Source organism: Diabrotica undecimpunctata, chromosome 3 (assembly GCF_040954645.1).
Source record: "Diabrotica undecimpunctata isolate CICGRU chromosome 3, icDiaUnde3, whole genome shotgun sequence".
Lineage (NCBI taxonomy): Eukaryota > Metazoa > Arthropoda > Insecta > Coleoptera > Chrysomelidae > Diabrotica > Diabrotica undecimpunctata.
This window is the reverse complement of record NC_092805.1, coordinates 108,949,156-108,969,885: the sequence shown is the minus strand read 5'-3', so window position 1 is coordinate 108,969,885 and position 20,730 is coordinate 108,949,156. Positions and strand designations below refer to the sequence as shown.

General features: G+C 32.8%; 1 protein-coding gene across 3 annotated transcripts in view; it reads right to left on the bottom strand.

The window, feature by feature from the left end:
• The window catches only part of LOC140437209 (farnesol dehydrogenase-like), a 123,110-nt gene extending 106,288 nt beyond the window's left edge, over positions 1-16,822 (bottom strand). The window contains exons 1-2 of one of the 3 annotated variants that reach the window (XM_072526577.1): positions 16,663-16,822; positions 15,232-15,299 (exon numbers count right to left, since the gene is read on the bottom strand). The gene's annotated coding sequence lies outside the window, so the exon portion shown is untranslated. Of the gene's footprint in view, positions 1-4,915; positions 5,884-15,231; positions 15,300-16,662 lie in introns of those variants that run through there. The other 2 variants (XM_072526579.1, XM_072526576.1) reach the window with 2 other exon arrangements.
• Between the last annotated feature and the right edge of the window lie 3,908 nt (positions 16,823-20,730).

Below are 20,730 nucleotides of genomic sequence, written 5' to 3'. Positions count from 1 at the left end.
ATTCGGTAAAGATGTGTATGGCGTGTGTGACCAAGTCGGAGTCGAGTAAAGATGACTTGTTTTTTCCTAGGTAACAAAAAGGCTTGTTTTTGTAAAGCATTGTCTTTAATTCGAATTAGTTTTTCAGAACACTGCGACCATTTGTTTTGCCAAGCACAAATAACTATGTTTTTTAAGCTCAATTTAAGATAACTTGGCACTATTTTATTTAGTTGAACTTGACCATCACTTCACGTCGCTGCTTTGTGAGATAGACGGTCCACAACCTCGTTACCGTGTACTCCAATATGGGATGGAACCCAGAATAATACCACGTGTTTATTTTCCTCTGCAGCATTTTAAAGTTCTTTGTAAATGTCTTTATGAATAGTGTTGCTGAAGTATATGTTTTGGATGTCACAAAGGGCATTCATTGAGTTAGTTATGATTGTGTAATTTCTCTGGTCCGTTTTATTTAGAGCTTCAAGGATTGCGTATATTTCCGCATTGAAGATAGTCCAATTGTTATGCAACTTAAATTTAGCATTATGAGTATTAGAGAAAATGGCTGCCCCCACTCCGTCCGTTGTTTTTGATGCATCTGTGTAGATCTGTCAGTAGTCGCTAAATCTATCCATAATATCTTTGAAGTGGTTTATTAATATGGCTGGTGGGGATTCATGTTTATTAAATTTTGGTAGATCAGTGATCACTGGTGGTTTATTTACAGTCGATGGAGGAGGAGGGTTTTCGGAAGGGAGGTATATTGTCGGGAATATTATGCTGTATTTATGAAGTGATCGGTTAATTCGTTCATAGAAAGGAGGACTGCATTGAGGGTGAGATGAGAAGTAGTGGCTGAAACGATTGTTATGAACGTTATGATAGACTGGGTTTTCTGGAGAGGATAGAACTTTACAAGCAAACGACAAACTTAAAAAATCTCTTCTAAATTCGAGACGAGTTTGCCCTGACTCACAGCATATACTTAGAATGGGGTACATTATTTTGGAAAAGTATTAATCATCTTTATTTGCCGTGGCACAGCTTCTTCGTCCACGAACCAATAAGCTAGTTTGTTTCTAATGCCGCATGTTGAGTAAACCAAATATACTCGTTTTTGCTTTTTACTTGTTTTGCATAAAGCATTAAAAAAATATGTAGTTATGTCAAAAAATACAGCACAAAATATACATATTACATATTATATACTAAACTTGTTTTAAATTTTTAATTCTTTTTAAGTAAAGATTTTTTCAAATAGCGGTTAGATGTATGTTGTATGCAAGTAATAATCCACGACATGACAGCGAATGTCCAGATAACATACGAAACAACAAAAAACATAAAATTCAAACACCAGAGAAAAATAGATCATGGAGTTCCGATGAGGTACTCTGCATTATGGAAGATAGAACATAAAAATCCCACAGAACAACAAAAGTATTTTAAACTAAATAGCAATAATAAACAAAAACGCAGACCAGCTAAAGAAACTGAGTAATTGCCGAATGTCACGAAGCTGAGTAACGGTCTGCTCTACACGAGAATGGAAATTTTCAAAGAAAGAAAAAAGAAATGACTGGAATCACAAAAAAAAGCACCTATAACATCTCGAAAACACGGTGAAAGGTTAATCTTGGACCTGGTTGACCTATGAAAAACATCAAAAGCTGTGGTCAATTGGTCTTGTTAGAATTTCGAGAACTTTGTACTTGTTTTTGTATTATTTTGTATATGTATGGTTTATTATATTATATATATATATACATATATATATATATATATATATATATATATATATATATATATATATATATATATATATTATATTATATTTATGTTTTTGTATTGTTTTTGTTTTTGTACTAGTTTCGTAACTTTTTGGGAATCATGCCTGTTCTCTTGCTTGATAGTAATTCTCTAATTTTCTTTCCATTTTACTTCTCTAAAAGTAGTAACTAATTAATTCATTTTTGATTTTTTTAATTCCACATTTAAGTTTGTTTTTACGTTTTTTTTTGCCACAAAAAGATTTCTAATAATTTCTTTATAATAATAACTACTTTTAGTTCTAGAAACGATTTCAGGTGAAATATTTATCCTTTAAAACTGCAAGAGGCCTCTATTAAGAGTCATTCAGTATAGTAAGATAACTTTGACAGAACATGATATGGCTAAGAGAAGATTCGATGTATCTTTGATAGAAGTGCTCCGGTTTCTAAAGACCAAATAAACATTTTATCGGATATTGATGGAAAGCTTGTATACAGCTGATCTGCCAAAGACCCAAGAATTTATATAAACTCAAACAACATTTTGAAATGCTACCGTTGATGAATTTCTGCTTCAAATATTTAACGGGGGTAGAGATAAAGATCACAGAGGAAAGAGATATGAGAGAGATACTTCTCGGATCAGCATACCTTCCATATGATTCAACCAAGAGGTAATGGAAGAGCTAGTGAGAGATTCTAGTATAAATGGACTTCAATCATCGAATCTGATGTGGATCTTACTTGGAGCAGTACAAATACCAACGAAAGAGATTAGAAGTTAGTCATTACTAAAGTTTGTTATGGAATAAGATTTAGATTTTAGGTAATTAATATAACCGTGGCCTTGATTCATGTGACTAAATCTGTCAAAAAATGACATGTGTCAGATGAGCGGTCTTGTTCAGACTGTCGAACTATCTGTTTTGAAATAACAGGTAATGGGCCTATTAAAGACACTAGTTAATAGTAAATCTTGTAAAACAGACAGGGAAGCATATTAAGCAGACCTGAAATAACAACTTTGCAAATCAAAGAACAAATGAACAGACGAAAATTTAATTTCGCCAAAAGATCGAGTAAGTGGGACTAGAAGCTCAAAGTTCTGACGAAATATAGTAAGGAACTGAGAAGGGGAAAAGGAGAATCGTAGAGAAGGCATTGCGAGGGGATCTAAACCAATTCAAAAGTCAAACTAATACCACAAAGATACATGTCATCAGTCTGAACGAGACATCACTTATGATTCTAGGAAAAACTGGAGTACGACAAAAGAAGTGGTAAATAAGAACAAAATTATCCAGAGAAGTATTTATTCAATACTTCCACAGAAGAGATATAGCCTTTTGTACAAAAAAATATGTAGGATACTACAAAGCTAGTTAAGGACCGGGGTAGGTACATACCAAAAGCATAGAAGCTCATAAGGATAGCTATCCAAACATGGCAAAATTAGACAGTGAAATCGTCGGACGATGAATCAGCTAATGAAAGGTCTTAACTGCTATCTGAGCTTGAACTTGAAGAAACTTTTTGTTTCCTTCTTGATGTTTTGCCTTTTGATGTAGAAGGTTGACCTACGTCTTTATGTACTGATATTTCTTCTTCGGGCGTTGCCGTTTTTTTTTATCTAAAACTTTTTATTGAATTGTTTTTTTCTGGAGCTAATACACAATCCAAGTTTTTCTGGGGTACTAGTTTTTTTGTTTTTTTTTTGTTCTGCAAACTTTTCTTAATTCTTCTTTGTAGGATATTAGAGTAATAAAGTAATAACTGAAGCCTTTCCTGATCTGGAAAGTCCCTAAAAATACAGGGACAACTAGGGACCATTCCAGTTTTTCGGAAACCATTGCAAGATATTTCCATCGTCGCAGCTCTGTTATAAGCTTTACAAAAAATACTGGAAACGGCATAAGGCACAATACTCAACTGATTTTCTCTATGCCATTTTTCTATTTCTTGTGGGTAGTAAGTTTTCAAAGGTGCATTAAAAGCAACATCTAACGGTTGCAACTTATGTGTAGAATGTGGTGGGAGGCAAATAATCGTCACATGAATCTGCTTGGACAAATCTATTGGAGCAACATTTCTCGTATGAGAATAGTGACTATCAAGGAGGAGAAGAACAGGATCTGTAGCTGAAGGTTTAGTGACTTTTATGAAGTGTTGAAGCCATCTAGTGAAGATTAATAATGGTGGTACGAAAACTCCAGCAGCATTCATACACGTAATAACAGTAATCAGCTTGCCCCTTTCTGCTAAAGTAAGTGACGAAACCTGCTTCTTCTCTCTCATAGAAATTATTTTGCTATGTTTGTGCTGAACAATTGTATGGGCTGTTTCGTCCACATTGAATATACGTTGTGCAGGGGTCAACTTAAGATATTCTGGTTTATACAGGTCAAACAACTTGTATACAATGTCAGCAGTAAACGATTTTACTCGAGGAGATGACATTCCCTGAGGAGTACGCATTGAAAGCATCGGATACCTTTTTAGAAAGAGTCGCAACCATTTCTTTCCGGCTGATTTTTTGATTCCGCTAAATAGAGGTGGTATTGAGTTTCGTATTGCAAGTTGAAAGGCCAGTCGTTATAACACGTGCTCTAAGCCCGAAATAACGTTTCTCCATAGTTAGGGCATACTCAACCAACTCATTTTCTAATCCCAAAGGATGAATAGGTCGGCGGCCAATTGATATCTCTACGCGTTCTTCTGGAGTCTTCTCTGATTTCACATATCGTTCTAAGGTACCTTTTGGTACTTCAAAAACTTTTGAGGCCTTCAAATAGCCCATCTCTTTATTTCTTTCTGTATTTACAGCCCGTATCATATCATTTGCGTTCCATTTTTTATTTTTTGGCGGCATCTAAAAACAAAAAAATACATAAAAATAAAAATTTTACACGGGGTCCTAATGTGAGACACTCCCAAATTTGGAAGCTACGGGTATCTCAAATTAGGATTTTTTCGTTAAAAATGAAACGCATTTTTGTTGGTTATGTATGCCATACAATTACCGTTTAATTAGCGTAAAATGTATTAACTCATATTAAACTAACAAAAAAAAATAATGGGAATAAATTTAATCACCTTACCTTGATGTTTTGTAAGTTTTTATAAACACCGAAATAACTTTGTAAATACATAAATCAAATTACCTTCGACAAAACAACAACGGTCACTTCTAAGCGTCAACTGAAAGCAGATCTGCACTACCACCGCACTGAATGATCAGTTTTCAATATTTTCACTAGATGTCACCCTATCGTACACAAATATATGACGGGGTCTTAAATTAGGCGCCCGTCTCAAATTCGGTGCCCTTCCTCTATAGTCATAGTAGCTGAGGATTTAGGAATAGCAAAAAGATGGTACAGGAACTCGTTGTGGCTACAGAAAATGCAGGTTTAAATACAAACATCTCTAAAACAAAAATAATGACAAATTTTGATGATGATGATGATGATTTAGAGAAGTCAGAAATAAAAATAAAACTGACTATTTTCTCTAGGGAGCCACTAATAAATTTAAAAAAATCATCTTCCATTATTTTCCACTTGAAAGTCAGAGGAAAGTTGCCTAAAAAGTTATGTAGAGAAGGTCAATAAATTTGCTGAATATCTAGAACAATCGGTTCAGCCAAACTAAGGAGACAACACACGTGACTGGAAAAACCTAGAACAAAAAAGGTGAAATTAATGTAATTACTCCAAAAAAAGTGGCCAATTAAGGAAACCATCAATTTGAAGAACACCTGGGTTTGTTTAATCACTGGGAAAAGTGAACACTTATAGTAAAATTAAAATGTTTTATCAATACTTCGTTCAGATTAAGGAATTTTAATAATTACGACAATATTATTGATAAGCATAACACCTCTCCTAGTAGCTAAATGTCTAATGTCAAAGTATGGCACAAGGGACTCAAATATAAATTAGACAAGATTTTCTCCAGAAAGTACACAAAATTATTGAAATTATACATTTCGAATAGAGCTATTGGGGTTAAGCAACTTAACGCAAGCTAGAGTACCGCAAGGTTAGGTGTTAGAACCAGTCATGTACCTACTATTATAAACTAGTGATATCGCCGAGTCAGATCATGACACAATAGCCACCTTTAACTATGATACTGCCGTAGGTGACTGTAGGAGACTATTATGAAGAAGCTACAAGAAAACTGTAATTCTCTGCTTTAATTCTCTGTGCTAACACAATAGATTGGACTAACCGATAATGAATTCAATTAAATGAAGCGAAATGCATTTATGTTAGTTTAAATGATACTTATAAAGGATGTTTTTTTTTAGAGGTACAGAAATGTAAGTTGATAACACTTTTTTAAATGTCGGCCATTTTTAGTTTATGGTTAGTTCGGTTTGGCATTTCAGTATGAATAGACTTGACGTCCGAACAACGTTTCTAAATTGTACAAATTTATTTTGAAAATTGTGGTTCTGTTCGAAATATACACGCGCACTACGTCCATTTTAAAGTCAACGTAATAGTCCATCAGAGCAAGTTATTCGATTAACCATGGAACGTTTTTGCACTATGTTTACTCTAAATGATAATATATATCCACAGGCTCGTTGTACAGTGAGTACAGAAGAAGTTATTGCTGCTGTAGAGCGTAGCATACAGGAAGACCCGAATCAGTCTATCTGCCATCGTGCACAGTAGTTGGATACGTATCCATCCACTTTATGGAAGATTTTGCGGAAAGATCTTGCTTTGCGTGATTACAACACCCAATTCATTCAATAACGCAAGAATTGATGGTACATCATCAACTAGTAAGGCGTAAATTCGTAGATTCGGTGAGTGGGTCCAAAACGAGATTTCCGTTGATTCCGATTTTCATAAGCGAATTTTGTTTAGCGATGAAGCTCACTTTTTTTTAAATGGCTACGTCAACAAACAAAACTGCCCTATTTGAAGTTCAGATAATCCTCAAATGTATGTTGCGGAACCATTACATCCAGAAAAACTGACTGTGGTGTGCTTTATGGCTTGGTGAAATCATTGGACCGTACTTTTTTAAAAACGATGCTAGCCAGAACGTTACAGTCAATGGTGATTGCTATAGAGCCATGATTACTGCTTTTTACATTCGCCAATTAAAAAACCATGATGTACAGAAACTGTTGTTGTAATGAGACGGCTCAACATGTCACATAGTTTGTGCCATAATTGATTTATTGAAGGAAGCGTTTGGTAACCGCATAGTTTTACGTTTCGGAACCGTGAATTGGCCTCCAAGATCGTGCGATTTAACACCGCCAGACTATTTTCTGTGGGAATATGTGAAGTCGCTAGTCGACGCCGATAAGCCTGAAACGATTGACCACTTGGAGAACAACATTCGCCGCGTTATTGCCTATATACGGCCACAAATGTTGGAAAAAGTCATCGAAAATTGGACCTTCAGATTAAACTACGTCAGAGCCAGCCATGACGGTCATATGCCAGAAATCATATTTAAATGATAAAGTCAAAAGATTATCTTTCGAATAAAGTCAATTTTATGTCAATTTATAAAAATCAACTTTGTTTTATTCCATTTCAAAGTTATATACCCCTAAAAAAACACCCTTTATAACACATGCTCATGCAAAATGACGTATTCTCCAATAAAGATACTTATATAACACATGCTCATGCAAAGGGAAGTATTCTTCAAAAAAGACATCAGAGGGATGTACCTCAAAATGTTGACCTCATTTTAGTCTTCTTGTGCACACATTTTATGTAACACATTTAAATTGTGAGTATAATTAAAGCCAATAAGATAAAATTATTAAAAAAATTTTGGTTTTAATGAAACAAAAACGAATTAGTTTTTTTAGCTTCTCAAAACTTGTATTTTGAAAACGACTTCGGAAAATAAAGATGATAAGTCAAAGAAGTAGTTCCAATTTAATAAACTGTTGTTAATTATTCCCATAATATGTTCATTACAAGTGTTCGTGTTTTTACTGTGCATTATTCAGGAAATTGTTTTGAACTTGTTCCATAAATTCATTGAAACTGGTAACGTTAATTACAGACAACACGATTGTTCAGGAGTAATTAATTAGAAATATTTTAATGTTGTAAAGTAGCCTTGATGGAAAATTCGCAGACTGAATTCTATAACCACAAAGTTTTCAGAATTGTTTATAAACAACAGAGTGACTTAATAAATTAAATAAATAAATATGCTTGAACATTTTCTTTTGTGATATCATGTGATCATTTTAACATGATTTTGTAAAAGCCTTTCTGGATTAATCCAAATTGTAAAATTAGAACTCTTATTTGATTTTCGGGACAAAAGCTATTTTCAAAGCGTCTCGGCTGCTAAATCTAACGAAATTTAGAATGATATTTTAGACGGCATGTTAAAAGTATGTTATAATACAATTTTAGCCAAGTTCAAGAGTCTTTCTATGTCCCTATTATGGTATAAGAAACAACAGGTGTTTCCTTAAACCGTTTATAGAAATATTTGACCTATAATATTTCAATTAACGCTTAAACTCACAGTTATTTTTAGTCCTGTCGAAATCTTTAATCAATAAAACGTTAAAGTGTTTTGGACTTTTTATTAAAAAATTCAACCAGAAAATTAGTTAATACTGTTCTGAAGCTATTTTTTTGTGGCATCTTAATACAATTACTGTTTTCGTTGGGAATAAGCCACAATAATTGAAGTTTAAAATAAGTTTATTTTTTATGTTTCGACCTCCACTTCGGAAATCGTTCTCGAAATACAAACATTAATAAATTAAATTAAATAAATTTTGTTTTTTGTTATTTGGTGAAAAGTTCTTCTAATAATTTAATTTTATCTGACTCATTCATATATTGATAATACATTATACATTTTAAAGTAGACGACTTTAAAATGATATTGCCAATATTGTTGAGTTTCGTTCATGGGACGACTTTATTGTAAGATAGTTCATTCGATTACATGAAATCAACTTTAACTTGAAAATACCCGTCAGAAAAAATCATAGCATGTGATCCGTCTTTGAAAAGACAACCACTCAATGATGGCAGTAAAATTTTCCCGGTTAGTGATTCCATAGTAAATCATGAGGAAAAAACCAGGAAAAAAACTTATGATACTATCCCGACATGGTAAGTACTTGGAGTTATAATTATTTAACTCTCAATAAACAACTAACTCCGATTTTATATCCTATGTTATTGAAAAACATAAATGATGTATGTGTGTAATGTATGTGATATATATTTTTATTGATTTCCTCTTTTAATATGGGTAACCAGATCATCCGAAAAACATGCTGTTTTGACTTGTAATTTTTGAACTTTCAGTCACGAATAACTCTAAAAATTTGACTTTTCTAAAAAGCTCTAAAGAACATTTTCGCCTTAAAATTCACTTTTCTAGCTACTACCATTTTTGTTTAACTTTATCCACCCGCTATTTTTCATCTACTGTCAAAATTTTAACTACTGGACTAAAAAGTCTTAAATGACAACATATAAAATAATAGCTAAAAAAATTTGACAAAAAAATGAGGTAGCGAAATAGAAAAGTCTTATTACTCTTGGATAATGTCACATCCCGTCCCAAATTCAAACTAGAAAATGCAAAAATTGTCTTTTTGCCTCCAAACAAAACTTCCTTTTGACAGCCTTTGGACCAACGTATTATCGATATCTTTAAAATGGCCTAGAGAAATTTTTGGTAAAAAAATTCTTACCGTTAAGTAACAACGACAGTTCTTTTGAAAGTGAAGAAAAAAGCATTAATTTAACCAGCGTTTTGGTATGGATATCTGAAGCTTAGAAAAGGAGGGCGAAATTCCGGCGAAGTTGTGAGCTTAGAGAACATCTATTGGTTGGATGTTTTTACCGAAAATCATTAGTCTGCCGTTCCATATTCAATACGATGTGGAAAATTCGGAAACTTGTACGTCAAATATTAAAGATATTGGTGAATTTTGTGAAACATTAAGAAACATATAGTGTTTTAAATTTGTAGTGATGAATTGAGCTAGCTCTACTACAAGTACAAAGTTCTCGAAATTCTAACAAGGGCAATTGACCACAACTTTTGATGGTTTTCATAGGTCAACCAGGTCCAAGATTAACCTTTCACCGTGTTTTCGAGATGGTATAGGTGCTTTTTTTTTGTGATGCCAGTAATTTCTTTTCTCTCTCTTTGAAAATTTCCATTCTCGTGTAGAGCAGACCGTTACTCAGCTTCGTGACATTCTCAGTTATGATTGCACAAACTCAAAAAACTTTATATTGCTGAACAGAAGACTAAAATCCCTTTCTCACAAGGTGCCACACGACCCCCTTTGTTATTTAAAATTTTTGAGGGGGTGCTGGAAGGAGATAATATTTTCATACTGTAAATTGTCAATTTAAGAATAAAAATCGACCTGTTTCAGGTTTTTTTCAGATAGTACATAATAACGCTAAAAATGAATTTATTCCATACATATGGACCGCATGGTATAAAAAATGTTAATACAAAGCCAAAAGGAGGTCAGACCTCTCTTGGCGAAGATCAAGAGTTAGTTCTCGTTGATAGACTAGCAGTTTGCGCTGACTGGGGATACCCAATAGATTCTCTCACCTTACGGTTAATTGTACGAGAATATTTGGAGCGACAAGGCAAAGTTATTTCCAAGTTCAAGAACAACACCCCTGGTAGGGATTGTGTGTATTCATTTCTTACTCGGCACAAACAATCACTCTCAAACAGAATGTGTCATAACATCAAAAGATCAAGGACAGCTGTGTCAACTGAGATAATTAGTAAGTATTTTGACGAGTTAGAAAGAGAACTTAAAGACGTTATCGTAAGTCACATCATCAGCTATGATGAGACAAATCTTAGTGACGACCCAGGAAAACGTAAAATGATTTTTAGACGTGGCTCCAAGTACCCAGAACGAGTTGTCAACTCATCAAAAGCGTCTACTTCCGTAATGTTTGCAGCTAGTGGAAAAGGTAAAATACTACCACCTTATATTGTATATAAGGCTCAACATTTATACGACAGTTGGAAGGAGGGAGGTCCGAAAAAGTCTTGTTTTAATCGTACCAGGTCAGGTTGGTTTGATAGTTTTTGTTTCAGTGACTGGGTTCAGTCGATTGCAATTCACTTTTTCAAGGACCTAGAAGGGAAAAAATACTTGATTGGGGACACCTTGTCGTCTCACTTGTCAATCGATTTAATCCAATTGTGCCAAGAAAAAAAACATCAAGTTTATATTTTTACCAAGTGATTCCACTCACCTTACTCAGTCCCTCGATGTGGCATTCTTTAGACCCATGAAGATTATGTGGCGCAAAATAGTCGAGGAATGCAAAACAGGACCAGGCAGGAATGAATCCACAGTAGCAAAATACAAGTTTCCTAGACTACTAAAGAAACTGGTTGATAGTCTTCAGAGGAAAATGCCAAATCAGGGTTTAAAAAATATGGCATCGTGCCTTTGGATCGCACCAAAGTCCTGAGGATGCTGCCGAACTCAGACAATGATAATACCAGACAACCTGGAACACAAACGCTCTTGTCAGGTTTTGTTTGCGTGGAAGGGATTGATGACACTTTTAAAGAACTTTTGAAGACATTAAGACAGTCTGATACTCAGAGACAAAAGAAAAAGAAATCAAAAATGAATGTCGAACCCGGAAAAAGTGTTGTAATGACAGATTTAGAAGAAGAAGAGTTTGAACCTGAAGCAGGACCATCAGGAGTTCAGAACATAGAACTGAATCCTTAAAAAAAAATTTACAGTCGCACTAAAAAGCTAAAACGAGAATCTAGTGCTCCAGAAAACTCTCCTCAAGACAATGACAAGGAGCTAGTGTTGTCATCTGATGAAGAAACGAATACTTGCGTTAATCCTGGAGACTTCTTAGTGGTCGAAGTGTATGGCAAGATCAAGCAATCTTTCACGTTCTACGTTACTAAAGTTCTCTAACATCAAGATGGCGGCTACGTAGGAATCTCTTTTAAGAAGGTTCCACAGGCTTGGAAATTTTCCGGAACTGAAGAGGAAGCATTTTTTATACCCGATGATATTATAAGACAGTTGTCTGTATATACAAACGTGAATACCTCAACTCGGTTTAAAAACATGATTAGTTTTAACAATGATTTGTGTTTATATTAGCCGACCTTAAAAATGTATTTTTCATTTCAACAATAAATTTTTCCAATAAAACAAACTTTATACACTTTTTACCTGTTCCTATTGACCCTACAAATGTATGAATAGAAACAAAATAGTTTTTCATACTGTTGTTCCTATTCACCCCAAGAATATGAACACCAGGTTTTTATTTTTTTTTTTGGGGATTAGAGTATTAACTTTCTAATTTTTTAACACCTAAATATCAAAATAACAATGCATAAGTTCTATGTTTGCAACATGGGCTTTTTTTAGTTGAACGTTGGAAACCGTTTCTATTCACCCCATTTTACGGTATTGTATATATATATATATATATATATATATATATATATATATATATACATATATGTATATATATATATATATATATATATATATATATACATATATATGTATATATATATATATATATATATATATATATATATATATATATATACATATATAATATATATACTAAGGTACACTCGAAGAGTGGTGGGTTTTTCGGTCAAAGTGGAGAAATAAAAGACAAAGAAGGTGGCTACTTCATCTATTTATTGAAGACGTTTCGCTTTCTGCTCAGAAAGCATCATCAGTTCATCTAAAAAGAACAATATGAAACCAAACATCCATAGAGAAGTTACAACAAAAGTGTGTTACCTTACAAAGACATGTAGCAGTCAATGATGTTAAAAATATGAAAAAACTAAACTATGATTGTTAAATTGCAAACTAGGTATAGTTTGCAATTTAACAAAATTAGCACAGCAAAAGAACATGTGATAAACATACATGTATAAAAAAGTTATTATAAAAACTTAAGTAAAAAACATTAGGGTTTATTTTGAAGTGTAAAGAACTAAAAAGATCATACGAATGCACTTCCAACAAATTTATTTAATAAATTAGATTTTAATTTTAACTTTAGGTAACATTATAAGTTATTTAAGATTAATAGTAATAAGATAAAATGAAATTACCAGTCTTTAGCTTACTGAGTCTCGCCGATAAATGAATTTACAGGTTTAACACCCACGCAAACAACGTGAAGAGAATTGGCCTTGAGGTCAAAATGACATAAACAGCAAGGCAACCTACCAACCTCTATATAATAAGGCGGTATATTCAAAAAATGTGATAAATTTGGTTGACAGCTTGTCGGTAAAAAACCAAACAATGAAAGGAAAAGGTGGTTAAGATCACCATTTAACCCAACAGTGATTGATCTGTCAACAAAGAACAAAGCATGCGAAGTCAATCCAAAATATCATATATTATAATATTATGACGTCACTAGTTAGCCAGCTAACAGGTGAAGATTAATACAACTTCCACAGTCCAAAGGTTCAAACATTTAGGACTGTAATGAAAAAAATTCAGTTTTTTTTTATTTTTTATAATAACTTTTTTATACATGTATGTTTATCACATGTTCTTTTGCTGTGCTAATTTTGTTAAATTGCAAACTATACCTAGTTTCAATTAATTATTTTATACAACGTTAACTCTGAATGTCCAGTTTCGTAAGTTTTTTCATATTTTTAACATCATTGACTGCTACATGTCTTTGTAAGGTAACACACTTTTGTTGTAACTTCTCTATGGATGTTTGGTTTCACATTGTTCTTTTTAGATGAACTGATGATGCTTTCTGAGCAGAAAGCGAAACGTCTTCAATAAATAGATGAAGTAGCCACCTTCTTTGTCTTTTATTTCTCCACTTTGACCGAAAAACCCACCACTCTTCGAGTGTACCTTAGTTTATTTTGGATTGACGGTCGTACTCCTTTTCTCGATATATATATATATATATATATATATATATATATATATATATATATATATATATATATATGTATATATATATATATACATATATATATATATATATATATATATATATATATATATATATATATATACATAGTATTTATTCCTTGTAATTTTGAAGATGTCAAATGAACAATATTTATCACCTGTGAAAGATAAATACAGTAGCGATGATAGTACTGGAAAAACACGTGGTGAATCTATAGGTCACTTAAATAAACAGGAGGCAAAAATGTTAAAATGTAAGGAGTCTGAATATTTGCAACAATTTTAATGAAAAAATCAAAACTGGTTATATTTCGTTATAACAAGTAAAAAAAATTATAAAATTTTGTAAAAAATAGTAAAATTACTCTATTTAATTTTAAAAATATTTAAAATACCTAGTACGAAGCTTTTGCTAGTCTACAGTACAGCCTAATGTACCACTCTTGTTTAAATACTTTGGCGCATTAAACTATTAACTATAAGGTAATTTTCAATTACCTTAACTTAATTTATAAATACGAAAAGAGTAATATAAAAATGGCAATTCTGATTGAGAAATCGGAAGAAATAAGTAACATGATGAAATTTCTTATAAAAAAAACATATTTAGCCATATGTAGTTAAGGTTATGTGCTAAAAACATGAGCAAAATATCAAAAAAGTAGGTTTTGTCATATTTTAAGCATGTTGTTATCTGAAAATGGCAAACCTAATCCCGCTATTAGAAATAACGCAAAAATAGCAAAAATCGTTATTTATTGACATGCATTTGAGTTTAACATGCAAGTGGTAAAGTGGTAAATACATGGGGGAAATATCAAAAGATATGAATTTTTTCGAATTTTAAGGATGTTACGAAGAGAAAATGGCAAATCTAACCACGTAATTTAAAAGGACTCAAAAAAATATACGAAAAATAATTATTTAGAAGTCTCACAAAAATTACCTACATAACCTAAAAATTTTTTTAAAAAATTCAAATATTTTTCCTGAGTACAATTTTAATTTAAAAAATCTGGAAAAAATCATAGCGTTTTCGGGCATTCAAATGTATTTTTCTAAATTTTTTCAGATTCTTTAAAGCAAAGGATTGCTCAGGAAATTATTTTTTTCGGGAAAAATACATTTTTTGCGATAGGGTAGCCCAAGGGCCACCTAGAGAGCTACAAATTTGACTAAAAAGGTTTTTAGATATGAACTTTTCAGTGATAAACCCTAAATAAAAATCCAGCCGAGTGGAGATTTTATGATTTTATCCCGCTATAGCCTTTATAATATAAAGCACGAAAACCTGAAAATGTATGACAATTAAAAAAATTTTAAGGCTTAAACTTAAGGACGAGCAAAATGTACGAATTATTTGAGATACAATACCTTACAATTAGAAACTAATAAACAAGATCTAATTAATAGGCCAGTAAATGAACGTGAAATGCGGCGATACCGTGTAATTTTCCGTGTCACCACCAATTGCATGAAATTTTGAGTGTAGGTTGTACTTACCCTCCACTTCACTTTTGGAGTTGTACCGTTGGTTGCTTTTTATTTTTTAGGGGTGAAAACTACCCCTACTAGAAAAAAAATCGTATAATCGTATAATTAGTTAATTATACTGTGACATTAAATTTAGATTTCTGTACTGTTTCAATTTTTTAACACATAATTTGTACTCTTATAAAAACACTCCTTGCGAAGAAATTCGAATAGTTGTAGTAAGTATCTATTTTTCATTTAAACTATAACTATACATCCTGTAGGTTTTTTAAGGCCAATGGGTTCATTTAAATATTTTTTTTAATTCTGATTTTTGAAAGGGTTGTAGCTAAAAAGGCTTGAACAAGTCACTAATCACGAGTATATGCAAACTTTATACATCTATATCTTAACCAATTATTATTTTACAGAAAAGTAAAAAAACATATTCAGAAAAGCAAAACCTATATTTTTTTACTCTTCGAGATTTTTCGTATCACAATACTTTTTAAGTTACTTTGAAGGCATTTTTTCAAAATTTCAAAAATTTTCTTTTACTTTAAAACCTTTTTTTTCAAAAATAAACACTTTTAACTGATCAATTTTACAGATCGTATAAATTATATAAATAATACATAAATAAAGTAAATTGTTAAGTGGTAAAGATTTGTTTCATTTGGGGTGCTAATTACTGGGTTATTTTTATGATTCTTTACCAAGAAAAAGAGGAATCAACATTTTTTTTAACGTAACTGGCTTAGGTTTGATGCTAAAAACTTTTTTAAAAAACAAAAATAAACCTTTTTTAAACACTTTAAAAAAGTTTTAATAAGTTTTCCCCGAAAAGTGCTTCATTTTTTTAATATTTCACGTTAAAATATTCGATGTAGAATTTGATAAATAAAAATCTACTTTTCATGAGCTACAAATCTTCTTTTACTGAGTTTATATACTTCATAAATACACTATTTCTTTTGTTTTTTTATAAACTACATATTTGCTAGGAACATTTTTTCGATAAAATACTTACTTTTTTAGATATTTGCCAAAAACAGTCTGAAAACGTGTTTTTCTTTAAAGAACATTTTTACTCGCAAATAACTCAAAAAGTATTGACTTAGTGAAAAGACTCTAAATTTACTTAGAATTAGTCAATTTATCCATTTACGGACTTATTTTGGACGTATGATTTTTCATTCCTGAGGAGGGGTGGCTTTCACCTCGCAAATTTTTACCTCCTAAAATCCAAATTTTTAATTATTCCGTCGTAACGAAAAAAATTACACTCCAAAACAGTCATTTACTGGCGTATAAACAAAAAGGATTATTCAATCTAAGAGAGCATGATATTCACAGAAAAAAAAATTATAAATGGGTACAGATAATCCATACTAAATATTTTTTACAAATTATTATTTATTAAAGGATTTACAAATTATTCACATTAAAAATGACTCTTACCTTTATTATGTGATGAACTTCAAATACAAACTGGCATTAATTACTTTTGCGGTAATTTATATCCTGACAACTCTATAATTAAAATAATTTTGCAATCAGCGGTAGAAACGTTGTTGCATTTTGAAATATTAAATTTGAAATATATGTATCTATGGGAACTGCGAACGACAGGTACAAATATTACGGAAAATCAATGGGATTTCAAGAATTATTGCAGATTATAGGTACCGCCTGTTACCGAAACCTCGAAACGAAATGTGAAGTTCTGTGTCAAATATTATTGGAAAATATGAATAGCATATACATACTTACATTTTTATTTCTACAGAATGTCTCAAATTATTTTAACCAGTAAAATAAAATATTTACGTTCACATTAAATTTATCATTGCAGCAACGAAGAAAATATAAACTACCCATAAAATATCAAGATATCATCAATTAGCCTATATTTGTCCACTGCTGAACGTAGAACTCCCGTAAAATTTCCCACCCATTTCTATCTTGAGCTTCTTGCATCCAGTTTGTGGTGATGCACTTGATATCATCCATCCATCTAGTCGGTGGTCGTCCTGTGCTTAGATATGCCTCTTGCCTTGGTCGCCATTCCAGAATCTTTCTGGTCCATCTGTCATCCGTTAATCTGGCAACATGTCCAGCCCAAGCCCATTTAGCCATGGCTATTTTTTCAATTGCATCTGTGACTCCTGTTCTTCTTCTTATTTCTAGGTTTGGTACTTTATCTCTGATGGTAATACCTAATATTGATCTTTCCATAGCGCGTTGTGTAACTCTTATTTTATCTATTGTTCTTTTTGTCGGAGTCAGTGTTTCTGCACCATATGTAAGAACCGGTAAAACGCACTGGTTAAAAACCTTTCTTTTTAAACAAAGTGGGATAATAGACTTGAAAATGTTATTCAATCTACCAAAGGCAGCCCATGTGAGACCTATCCTTCCTTGTATTTCAGTTTATCTCGACCTAAGCGAATCTCATACCCTAGATATTTGTAAGCTATTACTTGGTCGATGCTATGGCTCTTGAATCAGAATTTTACCGCTGACTACAAGGTTGGTCATAAATTTTGTCTTTGAGGTGTTAATTTTAAGACCATTGACATTTTATAGAGCGTGTGCAGCATTTTTGTAGCTTTATTAACTCTATCAGATATTAAAACGATGTCATCGGCAAATCTTAGGTGGTTCAGATCTTCACCATTTATATTAATTCCCATGTTATCCTCTCGTTCCATTTGCTTGAACATATATTCAAGAACAGATATAAACAATTTAGGGAACATAGTATCACCCTGTCTAATCCACATTCTATTCGAAACTTCTTGGTATCTTAATGAAGGTGGACACAAGCTGTACCAGTTTCGTAAATATTTTTAATCAAGGCGATATATCGGTAGTCAATGCGGCAGTCAGCCAATGCTCGAAGCATTTTATGATGATCTATAGTATAAAATGCCTTTTCATAATCTACGAATATAAGAAAGATAGGCTTGTAATACTCTGTACACTTTTCTATTAGCGTTTTTATAACTTGTAGATGATCATTTTTCCGTATCTGGAGCGGAACCCAGCCTGTTCACAAGGTTGGTAACTATCCAGTTTATTCACAAGCCGTTTTGTTATTATCTTCATGAATAGTTTGTATGTATGGGAGAGCAAACTAATAGGTCTGTAGTTCTTTAGGTCTGAAATGTCACCTTTTTTTTATCATTTTTATATCAAGATATAAAATATTTTAAATGCATGAGATGTGTGTCCACAACTAATACAGAAATATTTCGAAAATTTACAATTTCAGATCATTTTCATGAAATATGTAGAAGATACATTATTTGTCCAACTCATATCACAAGTTATTTACTATTTTTAAACTATGAGAATGATAAATGCAGTGCCAAAGAATTAATATCCACAAATTTACCACAAATTTTCCCATTATGAGTTCGTTATGTTAACCCTCCAGAGTTTCTATCCTCCCAGTCACCTTCTCTAAGATCTCCCTCCATCATCGCATTCCTTTATACACCAGCCTATCTAGGAAAAAATCATAGATTTCACGTTAAAATCTCATACAGAATTTAAAGGCTGTTAACGGTATATGTATATGAATATTATCCACAGTACTATGTCACCGTATGGCATCATATGCAGAACGGATAGTACGAAAATACCAGGCTGGTTTCAGAGGTGGTCAATCGATAATTCATCAGATTGCAACCCTAAAACACATTAAAAAAAAACATTGGAATGAGGCATAGATACTCATCACATATTGATAGACTACAAAGCAACCTACGACTCTGTGAATAGAAGAGAAATGTTTGAAGCAATAAAAGAGCTAGAAATATCAAATCAGTTGGTAAATTTAACAAAACTACTCTTGAAAAAGTTGAATGTAGAGTACGAATTCAGGGGGAGCTGTCTGAACCTTTTAAAACAAATAACGGGCGGCGCCAGGGAGACCCTTTCTCCTGTATACTGTATATGGCTCTGGAAAAAGTAATACGTATATCACATATTACAACTATTGGTTTAATATATAATAAATCAGTGCAAATCTTTGCCTATGCTGATAAAATCAATATTATTCGGAGAACGGAAAACGCTGTACGGGAGGCGTATGTAGCATTAAAAGAATCAGCTACAAAAATGGGTTTAATAATAACACCCACAAAATGAAGTATATGAAAATAAGCACGCAACCATAAATCCTACGACCACTTGTTATAGAAAACGACGACATCGAAACAGTGAACGAATTTGTATACCTGGGTGCGCTTCTCAATACTGAAAATAATACTACCGCAAAGATAAACCGCAGAATTTGTACGGCCAACAGGTACAATTTTGGGCTAATCTCCTCGTTAAATCCACAATTATATCGAGAAATACAAAAATAAAACTCTATAAAACAGTAATACGCCCAGTCCTAACATATGGTTCAGAGAACTGGATTCTAACAAAAAGTAATGAAAACATGATACGATGTTTCGAAAGAAAAGTACTAAGGCGAATCTATGGTGCAGTGAATGACAATGCAGTGTGGAGAAGACGATACAACTTCGAACTTTATAGAATATACCAGGAACCAATATAGTAAAATATATTAAGATAGGACGTCTAAAGTGGATAGGGCATGTAATACGGATGGAACAAAATGACCCAACTAGAAAAACGCTCCTTGATAGACTTATTGGTCAGAGAAAAAAAAAGAAGACCCAGAACAAGGTTCATTGATAACATCGATGACGACATGAGAAATATGGGAATACGTGCTTGGTGGAGGAAGGCGATGGATAGGAACGACTGGAGAGAAATTCTTGAGGAGGCTAGGACCCACACAGGATTGTAAAGCCAGAATTATGATAAAACGATATATGAGGGGTAGCTAATGAAAACGATGCCATATCGTATCGAAAGATTGTTCCCTTGTTGTGTAACTCGGAATCTCTTACAGTCTTTTCCTATGCTACATTAAAGAGAAGACACGCCAGCGCATCTCCCTGCCGTAACCCCGCAGATGTTTCAAAGGCTTGTGACAGATCTCCTTGTATTTGCACTCTCTAGATCACTTTACTTATATGTAGTTGTTTTTGCAAATCTTATTATTTTTGGGGAATATTAAGTTTATTCACGGCCTTATATACTTTAAATCTTAGGACGTTATCGTACGCTGACTTAAAGTCCACAAATAGATGAAACTTCTTCTCATGGCGCCGTCTCATTTCGAAGGTTGGCGATCCAAATGGCAATTGTAGTTTTGGAAACTGCTGCGCGAAAGATTTCTGCGGATGAGCGGTCGAACCATCTCAGGTCTTTCAGCCACGAGTTCTGGCGTCTTTCTACTGATCTTTTGCCCTGTACTTTTTAATGAAAGATGAAGACGAAACAGATGAAACTTATCAATGTTAAATTCATTGGTTTTTTCCAAGAAAGATTTGACGTAGCACAAAAATCTGGTCAATTGTTAACCTACCTAGCCTTAAACTGCTTTGATATTAACGAAAAAGTTTTTCCACTTTCGTACTTAAACAGCTACATAGGGTGTTG